Source organism: Rhinopithecus roxellana, chromosome 7, assembly GCF_007565055.1.
Source record: "Rhinopithecus roxellana isolate Shanxi Qingling chromosome 7, ASM756505v1, whole genome shotgun sequence".
NCBI lineage: Eukaryota > Metazoa > Chordata > Mammalia > Primates > Cercopithecidae > Rhinopithecus > Rhinopithecus roxellana.
In genome coordinates, this window is record NC_044555.1 from 52502770 (window position 1) to 52527408 (window position 24639).

The 24639-nt window shown below is 41.2% G+C and overlaps 1 protein-coding gene and 1 pseudogene across 3 annotated transcripts in view; both read left to right on the forward strand.

Moving 5' to 3' along the window:
- EDA (ectodysplasin A) overlaps nt 1-24639 on the forward strand; it is a 423831-nt gene that overhangs the window by 67713 nt on the left and 331479 nt on the right. The window lies entirely within an intron of this gene.
- On the forward strand, nt 8632-8826 carry LOC115898949 (annotated as a pseudogene).

The window sequence follows — 24639 nt, forward strand, 5'->3', positions numbered from 1 at the left end:
TCGAGCTGTTAGTACAAAGTCTTCACAGGAGCTCTGGGGCTGGGATGGCAAAATGAGAATACTCTCACGTTGAAGGGGGCCTTTGTACCCTACCCTCTTCACAGACTAATCAAGGGATTTGTACTGCCCTGGGAAAAAGAGGTTCTTTCTGGACAAGGGTAATTTCCTTGAGGGATTTGGCTGAGACTCAGTACCTCACTCCTGAAGCAACGAACAGGACAACATGCACCTCACAATGGCAGTGTTAATTCTCAGTGGAGGAACTGTGTTGGGATACTATGGGGGAAAGAAAAGACAATTAGTATGTGGATATGCCTCTATGTCAGTGAAAACTTTCATAGAAGAGGTGATACTTGGACTGCCTTGCAATATGGAGGTGTATTTATCAGGTAGTATAGAGAAATAGTATTCCACAGATATACATAAGCAAAGCCTGGTGCTTTTTATTTATTTTTTTTGAGACAGAGTTTCCCTTGATCACCCAGGCTGCAGTGCAATGGCGTGTTCTCAACTCACTACAACCTCCACCTCCCGGGTTCAAGCAATTCTTGTGCCTCAGCCTCCCAAGTAGCTGAGATTACAGGCATGCACCACCATGGCCGGCTAATTTTTGTATTTTTAGTAGAGATGGGGTTTTGCTATGTTGGCCAGGCTGGCCTCAAACTCCTGGCCTCAAGTGATCTGCCCATCTTGGCCTCCTGAAGTGCTGGGATTACAGGCTGGAGCTACTGCACCTGACCCAAAGAAACATATGTCACTCACAGTGGCTTAGAGTGTACGATCCAGGAGGAGGATTGAAGAGGAGGATAGTGAGGTGGTGACAAAAGATGAAACTGCAGAAGTAGCAAGGTCTAGATTATGGAGAGGTAAATGGCATGCCCAGAAGTTAGTATTTTATTCTAACAGCAAGGCGGGCCTTTAAGCAAAGGAAGATCTTGTATGATCCATGTTTTATTTAATTTTTATATGTGGTGGGAGGAGTGGATCCAACTTCATTCTTTTACTTGTGGATATCCAGGTTTTCCAGCACCATTTGTTGAAGAATGTTTTTCCCCTATTGAATTCTCTTGGCACTCTTGTCAAAAATCAATTGATTGTAAATATAAGAGTTTATTTCTAGACTTTCAATTCTACTCCATTAATCTATATGTCTGTCCTTATGCCAGCAGTACTACATTGTCTTGATTACTTTGTAGGTTTGTTGTAAGTTTTGAAATCAGGAAGTATGAGTCATATGACTTTGTTCTTCCTCTTCTTTTTTTTTTTTTTTTTTTTTTTGAGACAGAGTCTTGCTTTGTCACCCAGGCTAGAATGCAGTGGCGCGATCTCAGCTCACTGCAAACTCTGCCTCCCGGGTTCAAGCGATTCTCCTGCCTCAGCCTCCCAAGTAGCCGGGATTACAGGCGCCCGCCACCGTGCCTGGCTAATTTTTGTATTTTTTAGTAGAGACAGGGTTTCACCATCTTGCCCAGGCTGGTCTCGAACTCCTGACCTCATGATCCACCCACCTTGGCCTCCCAAAGTGCAGGGATTACAGGTGTGAGCCACCGCGCCCGGCCCAACTTTGTTTTCCTTTATCAAGATTGGTTTTGGCTATTCTGTGCCCCTGAATTTCCATATGAATTTTAAGATCAGCCTGTATTTTGATAAGGTTTTGTTTAATCTGTAGATCAATTTAGGGAGTATTGCCATCTTAACAATATTAAGTCCTCCAGTCTATATTGTGGGATGTCTTTTTCGTTTACTTAGATCTTCGTTACTTTCTTTCAACACTATTTTGTAGCTTTCAGTATAAGTTCTACATGTCTTTTGTCAAATTTATTCCTAATGTTTTATTTTATTTTGATGCTATTGTAAATGGGATTGTTTCTTAAATTTTATTTTTCAATAGTTCATTGCAAAAATAGAATTAGAGCTAATTTTTAATATTGAGCTTGTATACTGCAAGCTTGCTAAACTTGTTTGTTAGCTTTAGTACGGTCTTTTTGTGTGTGTGTGTGGATTCCTTAGACTTTGCTCTATGTAATATTATGTTATCTGCAAATAGCGATAGTTTTCTGGATGCCTTTCATTTCTTTTTATTGCATAAGTTCATAACTATAACATCTAGTAACAATGTGTTGAATAGAAGTGGTAAGAGCAGACATCATTGTCCTGTTGGTGGGAAAATATTCAGTCTTTTATCACTTAGTATAATGTTAGCTCTGGGTCTTTCCTATGTACCCTTTAATCTGGTTGAGGAAGTTTCTTTCTTTTTTCTTTTTTTTTTTTTGAGATGGAGTCTAGCTCTGTCGCCCGGGCTGGAGTGCAGTGGCCGGATCTCAGCTCACTGCAAGTTCCCCCCCCCCGCCCCCGGGTTTACTGCCATTCTCCGGCCTCAGCCTCCCTCCCGAGTAGCTAGGACTACAGGCACCCGCCACCTCGCCGGGCTCGCTTTTTGTATTTTTTTTAGTAGAGACGGGGTTTCACCGTGTTAGCCAGGATGATCTCGATCTCCTGACCTCGTGATCCGCCCGTCTCGGCCTCCCAAAGTGCTGGGATTACAGGCTTGAGCCACCGCGCCCGGCGGGAAGTTTCTTTCTATTCCTAATTTGTTGAATATTTTTATCATGAGAGAGGGTATTGAATTTTGTCAATATTTTTCCATGTGTATTGAGATATTCATGAATTTTTTCCTTTATTCATATGATATATTAATTGATTTTCTGATATTAATCCAACCTTGCATTCCTGGGATAAATTTCATTTGGTCATGTTAAACAATCCTTTTTATGTATTACTGGATTCCGTTTGCTAGTATTTTGTTGAATATTTTTATGACTATATTCTTAAGAGATATTGGTCTATAGTTTTCTTGTAATATCTTTTTCTGGTTTTGGTAACAAGGTAATACTGATGTCATAGAATGAGTTGGGAAGTATTCCCTCCTCTTATATTTCTTGGAAGAGTTTGAGAAGCATGGATATTAATTGTTCTTTAAATATTTACTAGAATTCATCAGGGAAGCCATCTAAGCCTGGGCTTTTCTTTGTGAGTAATTTTTTTATTATGAATTCAATCACTTGTTTTAGGTCTACACATCTTTTCTATTTCTTCCTGAATCAATGTTGGAAGTTTTTGTTTTTCTAGGTACTTTCCCATTTCGTCTAAGTTATATAATGTGTATACATACAGTTGTTCATTGTATTCCCTTATAATCCTTGATGTATGTTTATGGCTAATAGTAATGTCCTCTCTTTCATTCTGAATTTTAGTAAATCAAGTCTTTATTTTTAGCTTCATCAGTCTAACTAAAGGTTTGTCAATTTTGTGGATTTTTTTTTTTTTTTTTTTTTTTTTTTTGAGACGGAGTCTCGCTGTGTCACCCAGGCTGGAGTGCAGTGGTGCGATCTCAGCTCACTGCAAACTCCGCCTCCCGGGTTCATGCCATGCTCCCATCTCAGCCTCCGAGTAGCTGGGACTACAGGCGCCCGCCACCACGCCCGGCTAATTTTTTGTATTTTTAGTAGAGACGGGGTTTCACCGTGTTAGACCGGATGGTCTCAATCTCCTGACCTCGTGATCCGCCCGCCTCGGCCTCCCAAAGTGCTGGGATTACAGGCTTGAGCCACCGCGCCCGGCCATTTGTGGATATTTTCAAAGAAAAAAATAGCCTTTTGAACAGGGAAGTAGCAAATTAATCATTTGAAGGCAGCTAGTAACCCCTATATAATGGCCTCACTGACAGTGTGTTCTTGGCCATATGTTTCTTAACCTCCTGGAACCTCAGTTGCCTCATCTATAAAATGGGGTGATATGGCTTGCCTCATAGATTTGTCTTTAAAATTAGATGAATTAACGTGTAAAATCTCTAGCACAATACCTATTTATGACAGATATTATACCTTTCAGTGAATGCTCAAATCTTTTTCTTCCATATTATTGTGCTGACCCTGGTTTTACTGCATTATTCTTTAGTAGCCAGCTTTAATTTAATAAAGTAAACATTAAAAATGACTTTTAAAGTCTGAAAAAAATATTTTTGTGCTTTTTCTTCTACCATATAATCAAAATGATACTTATTTTCACTAAAATTTAGGCATACAACCAATTTCAGAGTGTAAGCAGGTGAAACGGCAGTTTAATATTAATCATAGATGAATGTAAAAGCACAGCTGAGATTGTACATAATAAATTATCATGCTCTGTATTATTTTCATCTTTTTCTCATATCAGTAGTAATTTTATTTCCTATTAAATAACCATAGAGATAATTTCTTTCTTCTTAAAGTAGAGCACCATCTCTCAGATAACTTTAACATTTCTGAGACAATTCTGACCTTTTAATGAACTTTATGATAGTTCAGCAGTGTTATAAATAATGAACCTGAAACTCTAAAAAGTTATCAAAACTTCTTTCAAATTGTGGTATATAATTTATTCAAGTAGAGAAAGGTAACGCTAATCAATTTTTATATGTTATTAAAAGTTTCTACATCCTATTAGTAGGATTTATATTCTCTCTTTCCTAAGTATCTTTTGTCCTAACTTCCTCCATAGGTATGCACCTTTATTACTTGCCTGTAACCTGAGGAAATAAGAACATTTCTTCTAGACTGTGAGTCAATGAAAAGTGACTCCCCTATGGAAATAGGAATTGAATGCTGCAGTCTCATGTATGAACTCGGTATTTGGCCTAGATATTTTCCATTTCTCTGAAATGAGGAAAATGTTATGGCACCTCACTTCACATTTGCCCGATCAGCTGTTGTAACATGTATCTTCATAAACCCTGTTTACTGGTTTCACTCTATGGATTACCTGTAGAGCAGGAATAATTGAATTGACAAATAGAGTTATGATTTAGAACCTCTCTAGCCCAGCCTAACACAAGTAGATCACAAAACATCTTTATTCTAACACCGATGGTAGGAATATCAGGGATGTCAGTAGAGTTCCCAGGGGTAACTTTCACCTCAATAGGTCTCCAACTCCAACCAGAAGACAGGTTTTGCCATGGAAAACAGAGAGTGAAAACTCATGAATGAATGAGAAAAATTCATTCTCAAGAGACCTGCCTTAGCTAGCTAACACACATCATTAGCAATGCGATCTTAACGGAATTGTTAAACATCTGCAAGCTTCAATTTCCATGAATGTGGGTGGTGATAACAGGATTGTTGAGAAATTTTAATAAGATAATTAATATAAAGTACTTAACACAGTGCCCAGTTCATTGTAAGGGATTTTCATCAAGTTTTGTCAAAATAATTTCTCTCCTATGACCCACTTGGGTGTTGTAACAGGTCCGTTAAAGCATTCTTTTACTATATCTGAAATTTTTGTCCTATATTCTTTAGATCAGTGCTTTTATTATTGATGGTTTGGGTTTGTGTCCCTACCCAAATCATGTTGAATTGTAATCCCCAGTGTTGGAGGAGGGACCCGGTGGCAGGTGATTGGATTATGGGGGCAGATTTCCCCTTGTTTTTCTCAAGAGAGTGAGTGAGTTCTCAGGAGATTTGGTTGTTTAAAGGTGTGTAGCATCTCCGTCCTTGTCTCTCTTCCTCCTGTTCTGGCCATGTAAGATGTGTCTGTTCACCCTTGCCTTCAGCATGGTTGAAAGTTTCCTGAGGCCTCTCCAGCCATGCTTCCTGTACAGCCTGTGGAACTGTGAGGCAATAAAACCTTTTCTCTTTATAAATTACCCAGTCTCAAGTATTTATAGCAGTGCGATAACAGACTAATACAACTATTTAAGATAGCTTTTATGGGTCCTCTTACTTTTACCTCTATGCCCCAGTTTTTTTCATTCCTTTCTTTTATGAGTGATTTTCAGGCTTTTTATCATTTTGGAAACCCTACTTGGATCCTATTCTCATTTATTTATTTCTTTTAAAATGTAGCACACAGAACTGGACCCCATACTTGAGAGATTATTTGTCCAGCCTAGCCTTCCTTTAATTCAGCTATTAGACTTTTATCAGTGTAGACAAAGATTACTGTAGAATTTTCTTTTCAGTGGCTATTTTATGACCTTGTGGCCAGATCAAAAGAACCATTTTTGAGATAAGAGACATATCTGAAATCATAGTTCTGAACACTGATTCAAGAATTGTTTTCTTCAGCTCTGAATATTTACATGCTGGTTTCATCAGTAATCTATTTGCTTAGAGGCTGATTTACTGGAAAAATGAAAACAGCATTTGTAATTATATATTAGACATTTTATTCTTATACTTATGTACCTAGATTTGATTGGTTAATTTATAAGCACCAACATTTTCCACATTTGTTGTTCAAATTTTATTTAGGTGGACTAGCTTATAGACCATTTACTTCAAATGGAATTGCGAAGCTAATCTTTATCTGAAGTTTAGCTGATGAAAGGCTTTCTTTGCCAAGCAAAACTAATGATACTCCCAAGTTAAATGAAAATGGCCTAACATGGAAACCAAGAGTGTGTTGCCTCCTCAGCACTGCTTTCTTTCTCTGCCCTCTGGGAGGAGGGGAGAGGGTTTATGGGGAAAGGCTGCAGGAGTCAGAGTAGCCAACCTATGGCTGACCTGAATGATATTGTTAAAGGTAAAATAAATTGCAGAAGAAAGAGAGAATCAGTTTTTATTGGAATTTAGACACCATTACTTTTCCTTGGATGATTCAGAACACACTTTTAAAGGAGAAATGTAGAAGAATAGGAGGGAAGCACTAAGGATTGAGCCTCTTTTTTACCACACTTTAGATGATGTCAGAATTATTTTGTTACATTGTTTTAAGATGTGAATGCTTACTCACTCTAGTATATAGGACCATTATTTGCAAATATTTAAGGTTTTTTCTTTTTGCTTCTGGAAAACCTCAGCTCCCTAGACTGCATTTTCTGTATCTCAATTTCCTTATTTGTAAAATGAGGACAGTAAGACTACATAGAATACTCCCTAACTTCCCAGTTACCCCATAAGGTAAGTCTTTTGTCTCTAAACTACTCTTAGGACCTCATATACTGATTTGTGTAAATTGTGGTTACTTGTGTATGTGTTTTTTGTTCCCTACTAGATTATAATCTCTTTGAGGTCAGAGGCTAGCTGAGTTTTCATCTTTTTTGATCTTCATAGTTCCTTGGGTTAAAAACTTCAGTGAAATCACAAGAAAGTAATCAGAAATATAATTGGGCAGGTGGAACAAATTTGTTAAATCTGTTTGGGAAAACAATAACTGGTTCTTAAATAATAAATCAGCCTCAGGTTCACTGTTCCATAATCAGGGTGGGAACAAGAGAGAGGGGAAAGTATATGTTTCTGAAGATATCTGAGAACAGAAGCCCTGCCTTTAATACGGTTGATTTCATTGGATAATGGAGGAATCTCTTCCTAGTTATGTCCAGAAAAATTGGTGAAGCTTGTCATTAGCTGTACTGTGATGCAGATATGACTTCAAAGAATCAGTTCACTTCATCTTGTTATGTTGTAGCAGAAAGCAGTATTTCACACTATCACAAAGCAAGGAATTTGGGTATAAGATTAAAGTCTACTATGTTCTGCATGGACAGGCATAATTTCTATTAAGTGTTGATCCTTAAGGCAAAGCTAAACAGATATAATTAGCATAGGATTTTTATTTGAAAATATTGATTTTCTACCCTCTTTCTCTAAAGCAGAGACTAAAAGTGTCATAGAATCTCTGGGTTAGAATGGAGATAGAAGTCATCCAACTCAAGATCCCATCTCCTTTGTCAATCACTTCTGCAATATCTCCATCAAGTTCTTACCATCCCAGGCTTGAAATGTGTCAGCAATGGAGAATTTGTCCTCATGGGAGATAGCTAATGTCATTTGTAGGCTGATCTAGTTGTTACAAAAGTCTTCCTTATTTAATACTGCAATAATAAACTCTGCCATACCATAGTTATTCAGATGGGAGAAAGATCCCCACATCCCCCTGACTAGTCTCCAACGCCCCAACTCCAGACTAAACATGCTTTCAACTGTTCCTTTGTTATTTTGTTGCACTTTCCACACTGTGTATTGTAGTCATAGTTTGTAGCTGTATTTTTACACATCCTCTGAATTGTGAGCTCCTTGAGGACACAAACCACATGTTATCTTTGAATGCTTCTGGTATATAATGCCTTTGAGTGAGAAAAACATGGCATTAAATCTCTGCATTATCTAGGCTACTCTTGTTTGGATGTTCTCTGAGTTATCCTTTATTAAACATATATTTACTGAATGCCTTTCTGTCAGTCAGACACTGTGCCAGTATTTAGGAATACAATAGTGAAAGAGAAAGATATAGTTTCTGACTTTGTGAAACTTAAAATGTGTGAGATACAAGGAAATGGGCAGTACAAAACAAGGTGATAGGCTGCACTAAAGGAAGGATATAGTACATGGTTTCCAACCAAGGCTTTTGGGATCAAAGAAGGCTTTTTTCCCCCCCTCCATTTTCTTGTTAAAATGGGGAAAATATTTTAGATGTGGTCTGACCAGCCCTGATGATCACAGTTTTGATCTGAGTATTTCTGGATATATATGTTATTGTAGGTTAAGGTAATATTTGCCTTTATAATGCTACTACATTATTGTTCATTCATTCAATAAATATTTATTGAGCACCTATCATCTCTTTAAATCTTTAGACAAATTAAAGTTAAAGATTATACTTTCAGGGATCATTTCTACAGTTTATTACTGGAGAAGTTTCTTTGAATGTGTAGAGCACTAAAAAACATATTATCTCCCGAGTGTAAAGCTGCCTCTTGGTGTTGGTTTACTTCAATTGCCATTTGCCATTAATGATTGTTCTTCTTTTCTTTTGGGAGAGTAAGCGACAGAGGACACAGTCTGGGTGGGGAAAAATATTAAATTTAGCAGTCTAATTGAGCAAAGAACTATTCATGAATTGAGCAACCCTCAAAACGAGAACAAAGGGAGGGGAGAGAAGGAGAAGATGACAGGGTTGGCAATCACTACTCTGCTTTCTCTGTTTAACCACCATGACTATGACAGCTCTTCCTCACACAGGACGAAATCAATCTGATCTCCAGAGAATAGTTTGGGTGAGTTAAGTGTGGACCTAATGACATACTATACTGGAAAATACTTTATAAATTAAGTGCTATATATATACTATAATTATAATAATAATATTTCCACCTAATTCCTCCCAGTAAAACTTCATTCTCTTCCATGTCACCCAGCTCTCTGACACAGTACCTCTGATCATACCCTTCTACCATATCACATCTTCTCACTTCCCCATTGTAAATAAGCTTCATGAAGATACAATCCAATTGATTCAGTTAACTTTGCCAGTTTTAGTTTTTAGATGCCACTTGTCCTTTTGGTCTTTCTGGAAGACTGAGGGTGATAAAGACAATGATAATGCCATTGTGTTCATGACACCTTATTCAATTGCTTTATAATTTGTCCAGTAAAATAGTACTTCTATTGCTGGAAATTTCTCCAGGAGTGCTCCATAAAGGAAATACATGTTTTAATATCCTTTTAGCTACTGTTATAGTATTGGCCTTCCTACATGGAAAGCTCCTATCCAATCAGAGAATATAGACTATTATGAGAACATACTCATATCCCATTTAAGATGGCAAATGAATGAAATTCCTCTGTAAATATTCAAATGGCCCATCAGAAAATAGAAGTGTACCACCTGAAGTTTTTATTGTCTTCCAAGGATTACGGGTTTGACAAAGCAAACATTGGTTATAAACCATTTTGGCAATTTTAAAATAATCCCCATACTAATATTTTTTCATAATTGGCATAATTTTTTTATACTCCTTGATGAGTTATGGAGTACAGAACTTTTAATAATGAAGGCTTTAAAGACTTGAGAAAGACCAGGTGACCATCTGTGCCCTCCATGAGTCCATGCTTAATACTGAATTTATATTCTTTTAAATATCAGATTTGTTTCTCCAATTCAGGTGTAGCACTGTTTATTAAATAGGGTAAAATAGGTATTCTGACCTCAATCAGTCTTAAGGAGTTCTTTTAAATTGTGTATCTTAACAATTTCAGTACTGGCTGACTTGGTGTGAAAATCTGCCAAAGCATTTCCTTAGTATTTAATAATTGTTGTTCTGCATTTGGGTTAGCAGTTTTATAAAACTAGTTTCTTCATTAGAGATCTGGAAATTCTCACCTACTCTAATGGTATGATATTAAAGTTATCCGAAATCTGTACTTGTCAGAGTCCTTTCCATGAATCTCCTTGAAGACAAAACACTTTAGGCTTATAGTTGCTCAGGAAAGTACCAGAGTAAACAACCATCTGTGAATAACAAGGCTTAAAATGGCCATGAATAAAGACCCGTTGAGAGTTCACTACAATGTTGATGCAATTGACAAGGAAATTCAGTTATTTTTGCTGCATACAACATTTTAAGATAACTAGATTTATGACTTATCATTATACCAGGACTACTAGTTTTCTATGAATTTTATACAATTGCTGAAACACGTATTAATAACACATCCATACAAATATAAGTCAAAGGGTTAGCTTTACTTATTATTTGATGACACTTTCCATATAATTTAATATATCAAGTAAGCCCAGTTAGTTTATATTTATCTTTTCATAAAGAGAGGTATGCTTTTGAGATGTTCCAAGGGCCTATCTGGAAAATCCCAAAGTTAGTTCAAAGTCAAGAAAGAGACTTAAATTAGAATTTGATTTTGTGAAGTTTGTCAAAAATATCAAAGGTTTCAGCCTGGCATGGTGGCTCATGCCTGTAATCAAAGCACTTTGGGTGGCCAAGGCAGGTGGACTGCTTGAACTCATGAGTTTGAGACCAGCCTGGGCAACATGGCAAAACCCTATCTCTACTAAAAATATAAAAATTAGCCAAATATGGCGGTGTGCCCCTGCAGTCCCAGCTACTTGGCAGGTTGAGGCAGGAGAATCGCTTGAACTTGGGAGGCGGAGGTAGCAGTGAGCTGAGATCGCACCACTGTAGAGAAAGAAAAAGGAAAGGAAGAAGGAAGGAAGATAAAGAAAGAAAAAAATATATATAGTTTGAAACACTTGATCAAAATATGATGATAAGTGACTGTGAAATAACAGTAATCATTTAAATAGAGTGATAGTTAAAAGACTTTAAAAGGCAAATATAGAAACATGGTTGTAGAAAAATCCTTAACCTTTTAGAGGACTCAGTTTTCCTTATTTCTTTTTTTTTTTTTAACGGAGTCTAGCACTATAGCCTGGGCTGGAGTGCAGTGGCACAATCTTGGCTCACTGCAACCTCCACCTCCCAGGTTCAAGCGATTCTCTTGACTCAGCCTGCTGAGTAGCTGGGATTACAAGTGCCTGCCACCACGCCCAGCTAATTTTTAGTAGAGACAGGGTTTCACTATGTTGGCCAGGCTGGTCTCAAGCACCTGACCTTGTGATCCACCTGCCTCCTGCCTCGGCCTCCCAAAGTGCTGGGATTACAGGCATAAGCAATTGCGCCCAGCCTCAGTTTTCTTAAGTAATCAAAAACCCAATATAGAACGTGAAGCACAAGGAATCATCTTGATAAAGCACAGAAACTTTGTTCCTAGGCCAGTTACCTACCAAAAAGGTAAAGAAAAAACTTTCAAAATTTCCTATTAAGAGCAGATCAGGCCGGGCACGGTGGCTCAAGCCTGTAATCCCAGCACTTTGGGAGGCCGAGACGGGCGGATCACGAGGTCAGGAGATCGAGACCATCCTGGCTAACATGGTGAAACCCCGTCTCTACTAAAAATACAAAAAACTAGCCGGGCGACGTGGCGGGCGCCTGTAGTCCCAGCTACTTGGGAGGCTGAGGCAGGAGAATGGCGTGAACCCGGGAGGCGGAGCTTGCAGTGAGCTGAGATCGGGCCACTGCACTCCAGCCTGGGCGGTAGAGCGAGACTCCGTCTCAAAAAAAAAAAAAAAAAAAAAAAAAAAAAAAAAAGAGCAGATCAAGGGTCGGGTGCAGTGGCTCACACCTGTAATCTCAGCACTTTGGGAGGCCAGCACTTTGGGAGGCCGAGGTGGGTGGATCACCTGAGGTCAGGAGTTTGAGACCAGCCTGACCAACATAGTGAAACCCCATCTCTAGTAAAAATAGTAAATTAGCTGGGCGTGGTGGCACATGCCTGTCATCCCAGCTATGTGGGAGGCTGAGGCAGGAGAAATGCTTGAACCTGGGAGGCAGAGGTTGCAGTGAGCTAAGATCACACCATTGCACTCCAGCCTGGGCAATAAGAGCAAAACTCTGTCTCAAAAAAAACAAAAAAACAAAAAAAAACAGATCAATATTCCAAGAAAGCCTTATTGTTTCAACACAAGGTACCAAATTCTAGTTTTGTATCAGTGTACATTTGGTAGTAAGGCTCAATTTTTAGAAAAACTTGTGAATAATTCCCTTCTAATCTTAGCTTGATCACACATAAAATTACTTTCATAAGATTCATCTTCCACAAGCCTTCTATACTCTTTATATTTCTTATTTTTCCTATACCTTTTGGTTTCTCATTTTGGAACAATTAATCATTCTACTTTAGGATAAAAATTACCCTCTTCTTTTTTTCTTCCGTACCTCATAGCTTCACTTACTAAAAACATGTCTTACTTACTCACATACAATAGTTGTTTTCCTTTTATTTCTATTTTAAATTACCATATATTGATTAGGATTTTCACCTCTTAGTAACCTTACTTTCTAGTGAAAACCCAGGAAGTAAAACCATTTAAAACTCTCTGTTATATACAAACATTTTATGAATATGCATTTCATAATTTCTAGAATATGTGCTTCCTCATAGAATAATTTTTTCATGTTTACTAATAGACCCAAATAGCATACCTATACTGTTTGAAAGCAAGATGCCAAAATATGTATACTTTAAACTTATGTTTTGTAATTAATAGTTTGGTATTTTTAACTTACTTAGAAATGACCTAGACATTTCATGAATATGTATTACAGTAATTCCTCCTTTACTGCAGTTTCAGTTATCTGTGGTCAATTGCAGTTCAGAAATAGGTGAGTACAATACAATGAGATATTTTGAGAAAGGGAAAGTGAAAGGTTCTTACATTGGTTCGAACCCCAAGAGCACATACAACACGAGGCAGTGTGGATCAACACGCTGTTTAAATGAGTTCCTGGGTGCAGGCGGGCTGAGGCCTAACATGGCGTCAGCACCAAATGAGGACGGGGCAGGGGTTTTATAGTCTCCTGTAAACAGAAAGTGTCTCAGTCTGATGTAACTGCTACACGGTACCCTGACGGCCTCTCTCTCAGTCTTCAGGGGGTATGTGTCTTCTGGCCATCTGTCTTCCTGCTTCTGCTATCTTGCTGAGGCATGCTGCTGGTGCAAGTGGTCTTGCGTCTTGGGACTGGGCCTGAGAAGGGAGGAGTTATTCATTCCCTTAAGCTTTCAGTCCCCGGGGAGAATCTTTCATTCCCATCTATTTGGTTATAGAAAAAGGGAAAAGGGATGACTTTCTCAATAACTACTTCAGGTGTGACATGGGGGGGTGGTGTGGGCACCTTGGAAACAAAGAAAAACTTAATTTTGGGGGTATTCTTGAGAGACGGGCTGGTATCCATCCTGTCGTTGCAGCAGGAGCATCATCTGGATTGTCTGGCGGTTAACTGTAGTTTCAACAAGACTTTTAATAGCTTTTATTATTAGTGGACTAATACAGGGGAGAAACAGGAGGAGCCCAATGATGAAGATTACTGTCCCTACTAGCGTTTTAAATCCTCCTAAATTAGAGAACCACCCTCCAGGTTTGTTGGGTCCCATCCCTTCCAGGATTGGACTGGTACATGGGCTACTTTTCTGATGTTTGAAGTAATTTCTAGAACTGCTTTTTTGTTATCGTCTATGTTAAGACAGCAATTAGAGATATTAAACTTACCACAGACCCCACCCTCTTCTGCTAATAAGTAGTCTAGTGGTAGCCTGTTTTGATAAATTGACTCACACATTTGGTTTTGTTGTTGCAGGAGTATTTCCAGGGCTGAGGAGGTTTGGTTAGTGATTATCTCTAGAACTGCCTATAGTCTAATTATTCTATTTAGCATATATATGGGAGTGCGATAACCCCAGGAACCATCCTCAGCCCAAGTGGCAGGACTGTGATATTCGTTGCAGAGGCCATTTGTCCTTTTGCCATCTTTGGTTTCCTCCTGCCTTTAAGGACTGTTTTTCTTTGTTTAGGTTATTATATACAGGGACTCCGAGAGGGTTGCCCGCTGTTAATGTTTTGGAGGAAGGAGTATCCTTGGGGGGTGAGCTTGACCCTGGTGCGATGGGTCCAGTGGAGGAGTCCTTGGACACTCACTGCAGTTGGCATGCTGAGTATCACAGTGGTAGGGCCTGTCCACTTCGGTTGTAGCTTTTTGTGAGGGTTGGGTTGGCAGATAAACACATCTATGCCTGCAAGACAGTTATGTTGAGAGGACAAGGAGGTGTCGACAGGGAAAGGCATGGCCTCATTTGCTGCTTCACAAATAAAAGACAGTGTCTGGGTTAAGGAGAGGAGGTAATTCCCGAGTGGCTCAGAGTCTGGTAAGGGTGGAGGCCCTAAAAGAAAAGTTCAGCCATACATGATTTCAAAGGGACTATAAAAAGAAGGTGCTTTTGGTGTTGTGCAGAGTCTCATGAGGGTGAAAGGGAGATTTTTTGTCCACGACTGGCGGGTTTCTAGAGTTGGGCTTGGTGAGTTGGGCTTTAAGGACAGAGTTGACCTTTTCAACTTTGCCTGAAGATTGGGGCCTGTAGGGTGTGTCGAGAATCCATTTTATCCCCAAGGATGTAGAGACGCCTTGGCTAATTTGGCTGATAAAGTCAGGCCGTTATCAGATTGGATGGATATTGGGAGTCCAAAACGGGGAATTATATGCATTATGAGAGTTTGTGTGATGACATTTGCACCTTCTGAAGTTGTTGGGAAAGCTTCTACCCACCCGGAGAAAGTACAGACAAAGACTAGAAGAAAGCGGAGCCATTTATCGGGTGGCATGTGAGTGAACTCTACTTGCCAATCTTGCCCGGGTGCCTGGCCCTGGGCTGGAAAAGGTGGGTAGGAAAAGGCAGCGGCTGGAGGGAGCCCTGGGGTGACACTAAGTGGCAGATAGAGCAGGACTGAGTGATTTTTCGAACACGACTGGAAAGGTGAGGACAAGTGAGAATAGGGCGGAGAAGTTGGAAGAGAGGTTTGTACCCGACATGGAAAGAGTTGTGGAGACTTTAGAGGATAGGAATTGTTTAAGAGTGAGGAAGAATGAAGCACCCTCCCTTGATATACCATGGTCCTTGTTTTTGAAGGTTTTGGGCTTCGTAGTCCTCCTTTTCTTCTGAGGAGTGAAGAGGAGAGAACAAGGACAGGGACAGAGCATGGCTGGGTTTAGATAGGAGCTGGTTAGCATGGTGATGTGGGGAGTTTCTATGAATAGAGCATACAGTTGCAGGAGCCATGGGGCAGGGATGAGACTTAGTACACTGTGGTGAGCTACCATGTCTTTGATGTTATGGGTTGAATAAACTGTTAGGTTGGCATGGAGAGATAGTTTTATGCTTTTAAGAGTAAGGACAGCAGCTGCCACTAATGCTTGGAGGCAGGCAGGTCATCCGAGAACTGTGGCTTCAAGCTGTTTAGAGAGGTAGGCAACAACCTGGAGGGTGGGTCCCTTAGACTGGGTTAGAACACCTAGTGCAACTCCATGCCATTCGTTGGTATCGAGGGAGAAAGGTTTGATGAGGTCTGGGAAAGTGAGGATGGGGGCTGAGATGAGAGCCTTATGGAGTAGACGGAAAGGTTGGGTAATAGGTTGTGCAGGGTTTAAAGGCTCATGGAGAGGGCCTTTAGCAGCTTGGTATGACAGTTTGGCAAGTAGAGTGAAGGAGGGAACCCAGAGCCTAAAATATCCTGCTAGTCCTAGAAAAGAGATAATTTCTTGCTTAGTTTGCAGAGGCAGGAGGAACTGGAGGAGGGATATGTGGTCGGTTGTGAGCCCTCGGGTTCGTGGGGTAAGAGCTAGGCCTAGATAGGTGACTGAGGGGGTGCATATTTGGGCTTTCTTAGGGGAGATCTGATACCCCTGTTCTGCCAAGAAGTTTCAAAGAGAGATAGTATGGGTGTTGCAGTCTCTTTGAGAGGGGCTACACAGGAACAGATCATTAACACATTGAAGGAGAGTGGACAGTTTTAGAGGTAAGGTACAGAGGTCGTGAGCAAGGGCCTGCCCAAAAAGGTAGGGGCTGTTTCTGAAACCTTGAGGTAGTACGCACCATGTGAGTTGGTGTGAAAGGTGAGTGTCGGGGTCTTCCCACATAAAGGCAAAGGGATCTTGAGAATCAGGGTGTAAAGGAATTGTGAAAAAAGCATCCTTTAGGTTTAGAACAGAAAAATGGGTGGTATTGGAGGGAATTGCAGAAAGTGAAGTATATGGGTTAGGAACTACTGGACATACTGGGAGTACAGCTTGGTTAATGAACCTGAGGTCCTGGACTAAGTGATAAGTTCCATCTGGTTTTTTGACAGATAGAATTGGTGTGTTAAAAGGGGAGTCTGTTGGGTGTAGTAGGTGACTGGCGAGGAAGTGAGAAATTATAGGCTTTAGGCCTATGAGAGCTGCTTGGGGGATGGGATACCGCTTCTGTGATAGGAACTAGGTGGGCTCTTTAAGGGTAATGCGGACAGGGATGTGGTGTTTTGCGACTGAGGAAAGAGGTGTGGAAGTATCCCAAACGGCGGGGTTAACTATGGATGGGGGTTAAGGAAAGGTTGCGTGTTTTAAGGTGGGAGGTTGGAGGAGTAGAAGAAAGTTAGAAAGTTACAGGGGTCTGGGTTGATGCGTTGGGTACTATGGGGAACGTGGAAGTGGAGAGTAGTGTGGAGTTTTGAAAGGATGTCTCTGCCTAGGAGCGGAGTTGGGTATGAGGGCAGGACTAAGAAAAGTGAGTGAAGGAAAAGGTGTGCAGGGAGCAGAAAAGTGGAGGGGTGGCTCAGGGTTTGGAGACTTATCCATCAATTCCCATAACAGAGACTTGGGAGGACTAGGTGGGTCCTGAAAAAGTAGGTAAAGCAGAGTAGGTTGCCCCAGTATTAATTTTAAAAAAGCATACTGGCTTACCTGTCACCATCATAGTTACACTTGGCTCAGATGAAGAGATGGTAGTTGCTAGGCCGTCTGTTCCAGGGCACCGTCAGTCTTCAGCGGCAAGGCCGATAAGATCTGAGTAGGAGGTTTTGGCTGGCTCAGGAAGGAATGGGGGCGGTCCTTGTCAGGGCCACTCACAGTCCGACTTCCAGTGGGGTCCTCCACAGAGGGGGCACAGCCTGGTGGGCTTACCTGGGTTTGGGCATTGTCTGGACCAGCGGCCTTCATTGCCACACTTGAAACAGGCACCAGGTGGAGGTGGATTGCTAGAAGGATTGTGTGGAGCTGCGGCCCCTGGGCCTGCAGGGCCCCGATGGTGGAGGCAAGCATTTAAAACTTCCTGTTTTTGCCTTTTACTTTCCTCATCACGATTGTTAAAGACTTTGAAGGCAAAATTAAGAAGGTCTTGTTGTGGGATTTGAGGGTCATAGTCAAGCTTCTGAAGCTCACGCCGGATATTGGGGGTGGATTGGGAGATGAACCGAAGGTTTAAAATAGTGGTCCCTTCTAGGCTGGCTGGGTCTAGGTTGGTATATTTTCTCATGACTTCAGTTAAACGAGAGAGAAAAAGGTCTGGGTTTTCATCAGGACCCTGGGTGATTTCTGAAAGTTTTTCATAGTTGACTGCTTTATGGACACCCTTTTTGAGTCCTGCAAGGAGACACACAATCATGTGGTCTTGATGGCGGTGTCCAGGGGCCCCGTCTTGATAATCCCAGTGGGGGTCCTGGTTGGGGACTGCCTCTGTGCCAGTCGGCTGGGCAGGAGCTTGGTGATCAATTGTATCAGCATACACCTGAGCTAGGGTCCAGATAAGGTCCCAGTCTTCTGGGGTGAGGGTGGAAGAGAGGATAATGTAGCGGTCATGCCAAGTTAGTTTATAAGACTGGGTGAGGTACTGAAACTCTAATATAAGAGGTAGGGTCTTCTGGAAATGAACTGAGTCTTTTGTTAATTTGAGAGAGATCAGTGAGGGAGAAGGGAACATGAACTCTAACATGCCTTCAGTTCCTGCTACTTCCCGAAGGCAGCACTCTAGCACAGGCACTGAAGTAAGGGTGGGGCATGGGCCAAAGATGGTGCCTGAGCGAGTATGGGTGGGAGAGAAGGAAGAAGCCGGAAGTGGTTCCTGCTGAGGGTTTGAAAGGGGAAGGGGTGTTGAGTTGATAGGCAGTGGAGGATAGGTAGGGGTGTAAGGTGGCAGGATGGGTTTACAGGCCTCAGGAGAGGGCGGTGGGAGAAGAGAATGGGTACAGACAATACTAGAATTGTCCTGAGGAGAGGACGGTGTAGGAAAAGAAGTGGGAAGATGGCAGCTGGGAAGATGGTGGCTGAGAGGATGGCGGCTGGGAAGATGGCGGCTGAGAGGATGGCAAATGGGAAGATGGCGGCTGAGAAGATGATGACTGGGAAGATGGTGGCTGAGAAGATAAAGAAGAGGCTTGGGGGGGTTAAAGATGGTTGAGAGAGAGGTAGGGGCTGGGAGGGGTGGACAGCAGTCTGCTGGATCCAACAAGGAAAAAGAGGTAAGGTCAGGAGGAGAAAGGCAATCAGGGCCGCGAGAATGGAGGAGAAGGATTTGAACAGGTGAGCAAGAATTGCAGAGGTCGGGTTGTGATCTGAGTGCAAAAAGGCCTGGACATAAGGAATTTCTCCCCATTTTTCCAGCTGTCAGAAATAATTGCTTAAGTCAGTTAAAATTGTAAAGTTGAATGTTCCCTTTGCGGGCCATTTGGACCTGTTATCTAATTCGTACTGTAGCCAGACTGAATTGCAAAAAAGACAAGGTATTTAGGGCAGATATCTTGTCTGAGGCCTAAGGTTTGCATTTTTTTTTTTTTTTTTTTTTTTTTTTTTTTTTTTTTTTAATGAGGCAGCCTAGAGGGCTGCGTTTGGAATGGAAGACTGGGAATTTCCCATAACGTAGGATAGGCTCCGGAGAACAGGGAAAGGGAGACCGTCTTGGATGGCCAGAGGGAGATGATAAAAGGATCATTTGTCATCGCTGCCTTTTTCGTTCCTGGAACAAGATCAAATGGCTTAGAAGCATCCCCCTAAGACCAGATGATCAGTGAGTGCCCGGCACACGCCGGAAGCTTCTTGGACCAACGTTGGATTTTCGGACCGGAGAAACCAAGAGAGGTGGTGCAGATTTTTCCCTGTTAACCGGGCTCCCGGGAAACTTTACCGGTAGGTGAGATCAGTGACTGATGTGCATGCACAGAGAGGCGACTGGAAGCTGAGGAGCTTCCTTTGTCCGGCTGCTGTGGCCTGCTCTCCGGGGTGGAGGCGTAGGTCCATGGGGGACGTAGACCGGAGCCCCTCCCGGTTTTCGGCACCAGATGAAAGGTTCTTGTGTCGGTTCCAATCCTGAGAGTGTGCCAATAGACAACATGAGGTGGTGTGGAGCAATACGCTGTTTTAATGAGTGCCTAGGTGCAGGCGGGCTGAGGCCTAAAATGGTGTCAGCACCAAATGAGGATGGGGCAGGGGTTTTATAGTCTCTTACCTGTAAACAGAAAGTGTGTCAGTCTTGTGTAACTGCTACACGGTACCCTAATGGCCTCTCTCTAGGTTTTCAGAGGGTACGTGTCTTCCGGCCAGCCCTCTTCCTGCTTCTGCTATCTTGCTGAGGCATGCTGTTGGCGCAAGTGATCTTGCGTCTTGGGACTGGGCCTGAGAAGGGAGGAGTTATTCATTCCCTTAAGATTTCAGGCCCTGGGGAGAATCTTTCAGAGAGAAAGACCGTATCTATATTACTTTTATTGTAATATGTTGTTGTAATTTTGGTATTTTATTATTAGTTTTTGTTAATCTCTTCCTGTGCCTAATTTATAAGCTAAATCTTATCATAGGTATGTATGTATAGATAACAATATAGTATATATAGAGTTTGGTACTATCTTTGGTTTCAGGCGTTGATGAAAAGAGTTGAACTCTGTAAAACATTTGAAGAGATTTATTCTGAGCCAAATATGAATGACCAATGGCCTGTGACACAGCCCCAGTAAATCCTGAGAACATGTGCTACAGCTTGGTTTTACACATATTAGGGAGACATAAGACAACAATCAGTTCATGTAATATGTCTATTGATTTGGTCTGGAAAGGCAGGGCAACTGTATGCTGGGGCTTCCAGGTCATAGGCAGATTCAAAGATTTTCTGATTGGTAATTGGTTGAAACAGTTATTATCTAGAGACCTGGAATCAATAGAAAGAATGTCGGGGTTAAGATAAGAGGTTGTGGAGACCGGATCATGCAGACAAAGCCTCCAGGTAGCAGAAGTAACAGGCTTCAGAGAGAATAAATTGTAAATATTTCTTAACAGACCTAAAGGGTCTGTTCTATCAGTTTTAAGGTCTCTGTTTTGATGTTAATGCCAGTCAGCTGTGCCTGAATTTCAAAAGTGAGGAGGGTATAATGAAGAATGTTCCGTTATCAACTGAACTAGTTTTCAGGATAACTTCGGAATGCCCTTGCCCATAGGCGAGGAGTAGGGGGAGTGGGTGGGAGGGTCCATCAGTGCATCCACTGGGTGTCTTGGAATTTACCTCCCAAGTATAAGGTGGGGACTAGAGTACTTAATATAACATAGAATGACTTTAAGATTTTAAGTTACTGAAAAAGATTTTTGAAATTTTGACAAGTTTACTTAAACTTGTATCCCATTTACGTTCACTTAATTTACTTGTTCTTGACAATTCTTTTTTTTTTTTTTTTTTTTTTTTTTGAGACGGAGTCTCGGTCTGTCACCCAGGCTGGAGTGCTGTGGCCGGATCTCAGCTCACTGCAAGCTCCGCCTCCCGGGTTCACGCCATTCTCCTGTCTCAGCCTCCCGGGTAGCTGGGACTACAGGTGCCGCCACGTCGCCCGGCTAGTTTTTTGTAGTTTTTAGTAGAGTTGGGGTTTCACCGTGTTAGCCAGGATGGTCTCGATCTCCTGACCTCGTGATCCGCCCGTCTCGGCCTCCCAAAGTGCTGGGATTACAGGCTTGAGCCACCGCGCCCGGCCTGTTCTTGACAATTCTTGAATTGCTCATTAAACAAAACTGGCCGTTGTAGGAGTTCAGGAAATACCACCCTAAAATATGTATATTGGTATGTATATTTTTGTTATGTTGATGACTTTGAACTGAAGCACTTGAAAAACAGCAAAATAGGCCAGGCGCGGTGACTCACGCCTGTAATCCCAGCACTTTGGGAGGCTGAGGTGGGCTGATCACCTGAGGCCAGGAGTTCAAGACCAGCCTGGCCAACATGGTGAAACCCCGTCTCTACTAAAAAAAAAAAATACAAAATTAGCCGGATGTCGTGGTGGGCACCTGTAATCCCAGCTACTCAGGAGGCTGAGGCAGGAGGATGGCTTGAACCCGGGAGGTGGAGGTTGCAGTGATCTGAGATCACACCATTGCACTCCAGCCTGGGCTACAAGAGTTGAAACTCCATCTCAAAAACAAAAAACAAGAAAAAAAAAAAAAAAGGAAAAAAGAAAAACAGCAAAATACAGAGGCTTTCTGAGTTCCCCTTCCATCTGCCTAAAGACTACAAAATGAACTCAATTGTCCTCAGTCCTCTGAAGATTAACTGTTATCACAAGAGAGAAGGCCAGAAGTCCATTGCAACCAAACAAACCTTGTCACAACATCATCTATTCTTCTAAGGGCCTATTCATCTTTCCCCAACACCATTTACTCTGAAGATACCTATTTTCTTTGACCTCTGACCATTTTACTCACTGTAGCAGTAGGGATTGAGTCAAGGGACCTTTGTCCTTTTTTAAAACGACCTGCCTGCTTATTGCGCTAAGCAATTTTTAGTTAGGCTGCTCATTATATTTGTCTTTGGGCTTTTAAAATTTCTCCAAACTGAGGTAAATAGAATGGACTGGTTTGGGTCCCTGAAATGTTGGGGAAGCAACAGGGAGTCCCTGTGGTCCATCCATCCTTTGTTAGGTTCAACTTTTGTTTTAACCCCAATACTGTCCATTTTAGTCATCTCATTTTTAAGAATCATCTAAAATTTTCTATGCCAAATTTGCATTTCTAAAGTGGTGGTTCTTAGGTAAAAGAAGGTAGAAAATTTATGTCTGAAAGGTACGGAGCTTAGATTTCAGCACTAATTGTCATTTGCTCAAACTGAGAAAGGAAGGTATAGATAAAGGCCCAGTTAAGACAAGATGGTCAAGAAAATCACCTTAAACAAAGGTAAGGCTTGTTATGTAAATTTAAGTCAATGCTTTCTCCATTGTAAGAGCTTCTAGTAAGAGTCCTGCCTCTCTTCCAGGTGCAGAGACAGAGACAGCCTTATAAATGGAGATTTCCTGTATAGATGTAAATTTATTTTATAAAACGTGTCAAAATAACTAAAAATAGGCAGATTCCCAGCCCAAGTTTTTAAATTAGATTACTGAGTTCAGAGTGGTTCCCATTAATGAATAGGGCAGACAAAGCATCTTCTATGCCAGCCTAGGATACATTTCACTATTGTTCTGAGATTAAGATTTTGACGAAGGCACAAAGTGGTTAAAGAAACAGGCCACCTTTATCTGAGGGCTGAACTTCTCTAAACAAATTTTTTATCCTGAGATGGGAAAATAAGCAAAAAGGTTGATAAATTTAGGTACTATCGATGAAAAGAGTCAAACTCTGTAAAATATTTTTGAAGAGATTTATTCTGATCCAAATATGAGTGACCATGGCCCACAACACAGCCCTCAGGAGATCCTCAGAATGTGTGCCCAAGGTGTTTGGGGTGCAGCTTGGTTTTATATATTTTAGGGAGATGTGAAACTTCAATCAAACACATTTAAGAAATACATTGGTTCAGTCCAAAAGGCAGGACAACTCGAAGAAGGGTGGGGGTGGGGATGCTTCAGGTTGTATGCAGATTTACAATTTTTCTAATTGGCAATTGGTTGAAAGAGTTATCAATAGAAAGGAATGTCTATGTTGAGATAAGAGGTTGTGGAGACCAAGGTTTTATCATGCAAATGAAGCCTTCAGGTAGCAGGCTTCAGAGAGAATAGATTATAAATGTTTCTTATCACACTATGTTGATATTAATGCTGAAGAGGCCTAATGAGGCATGTCTGACTCCCACTTCCTGTTATGGCCTGAACCAGTCTCTCAGGTTAAATTTTAAAGTACCCTGGCCTAGGAGGAAGTCCATTCAGGTGGTTGGGGATATCTTAGAATTTTAGTTTTGGTTTACAGTAGGCAGAGGAGGATAAAGAGAAAGATGGAGAGAAAGATAAAGAATAGTCAGAATCATCAGTCAACATAAAATATTTTCTCTCTCCAAACATCATGCTGACAAGAAAGAGGTAGACAGAGTTGGCAGAACATATGGTCAGCAGGGTTTTGAGAAGAGAGGTTTCAGTCAACTGAGAGGTTCCTAAGGGAGAAGCAAGAGTAAGTACAGAAAACGGAAAGAACTGATTCTTACAAATATTTTTCTGAAAATGGTCCAAGTGGTATTCAACAGGTTTGGACACAGGAATCTTTTAGACGTAATTTGAAACCTCCACCATGGAAATATTCTTTATTTCTCTCTGAGAGATTGGTTAATTATCATCCAAGGAGTGAAGCCTTTGAGGACTTCTTCTAGTGAGGAAATAGTGCAGGACAAAGTGAGTGAGTTCATCAGATGTCTTATGTAAAAACTGACAATTTATTTTCCAATTCTCTGGCTGTTTACGATAAAGGTAGACATCTCAGAGCACAAGGTACTTTAGTTTGGGACTCCTTGTTTTTGGTTTAAAATTTATACCACAAGGTCCTCTTGGTCCCTGTAGATGTTGTAACTGTAAAGACACCCAACTGTTTGCCTTTTGTAAGGAGTTTTCCCACCGTGTAACTCTAAGTTACTCTACATTCACCCATTTCTCTAGAAAAGCACAGGTTCTGTATCCATAGTTCTTATACATGAAATTTGCTAGAGTTCCACATGGAGGAGTTCTAGACTTTTTGGATCTAGATATTATATGATTTCCTATCATATTCTAGTAACCTTACCTACCTATTGAACCTAGTCCAGTTTCTGTCTGATGCAGGCAGACACCTGTGGCACCACCATACAGTACCCATTCCTGTTTCTATCGTGATTTCTGAACCCATTGTGGATTAAAAAAAAAAATGCTAAAATAAATTCGAGAGCTCAAGCAACAAATTTGTGGAGCCTAGAATCTGAAAGAGAAATCACCCATGACCCCATTTGCTCTAACAGATCAGTGGGCATAATGGGCTCTGTTGGGTACCTTTACTTAGTCACTCAGTGACTGCAGTGGGGATCACTGCAGTTCTACTTTGGATCCGACTTCTGATGCCAATCTGTTAAAAGAAAAACTTTAGACAAACTGAATTTAACGGAGTTTAATTGAGCAAAGAATGATTCACAAATTGGGCAGCCCTCAAAACCAGAACAGGTTAACAGAACTCTTGCCTGCAGCATTTATGGACGAAAAACTGAGTGCCCTAAGAGAGACAGCTTGATTGGTTACAGCTCTGCT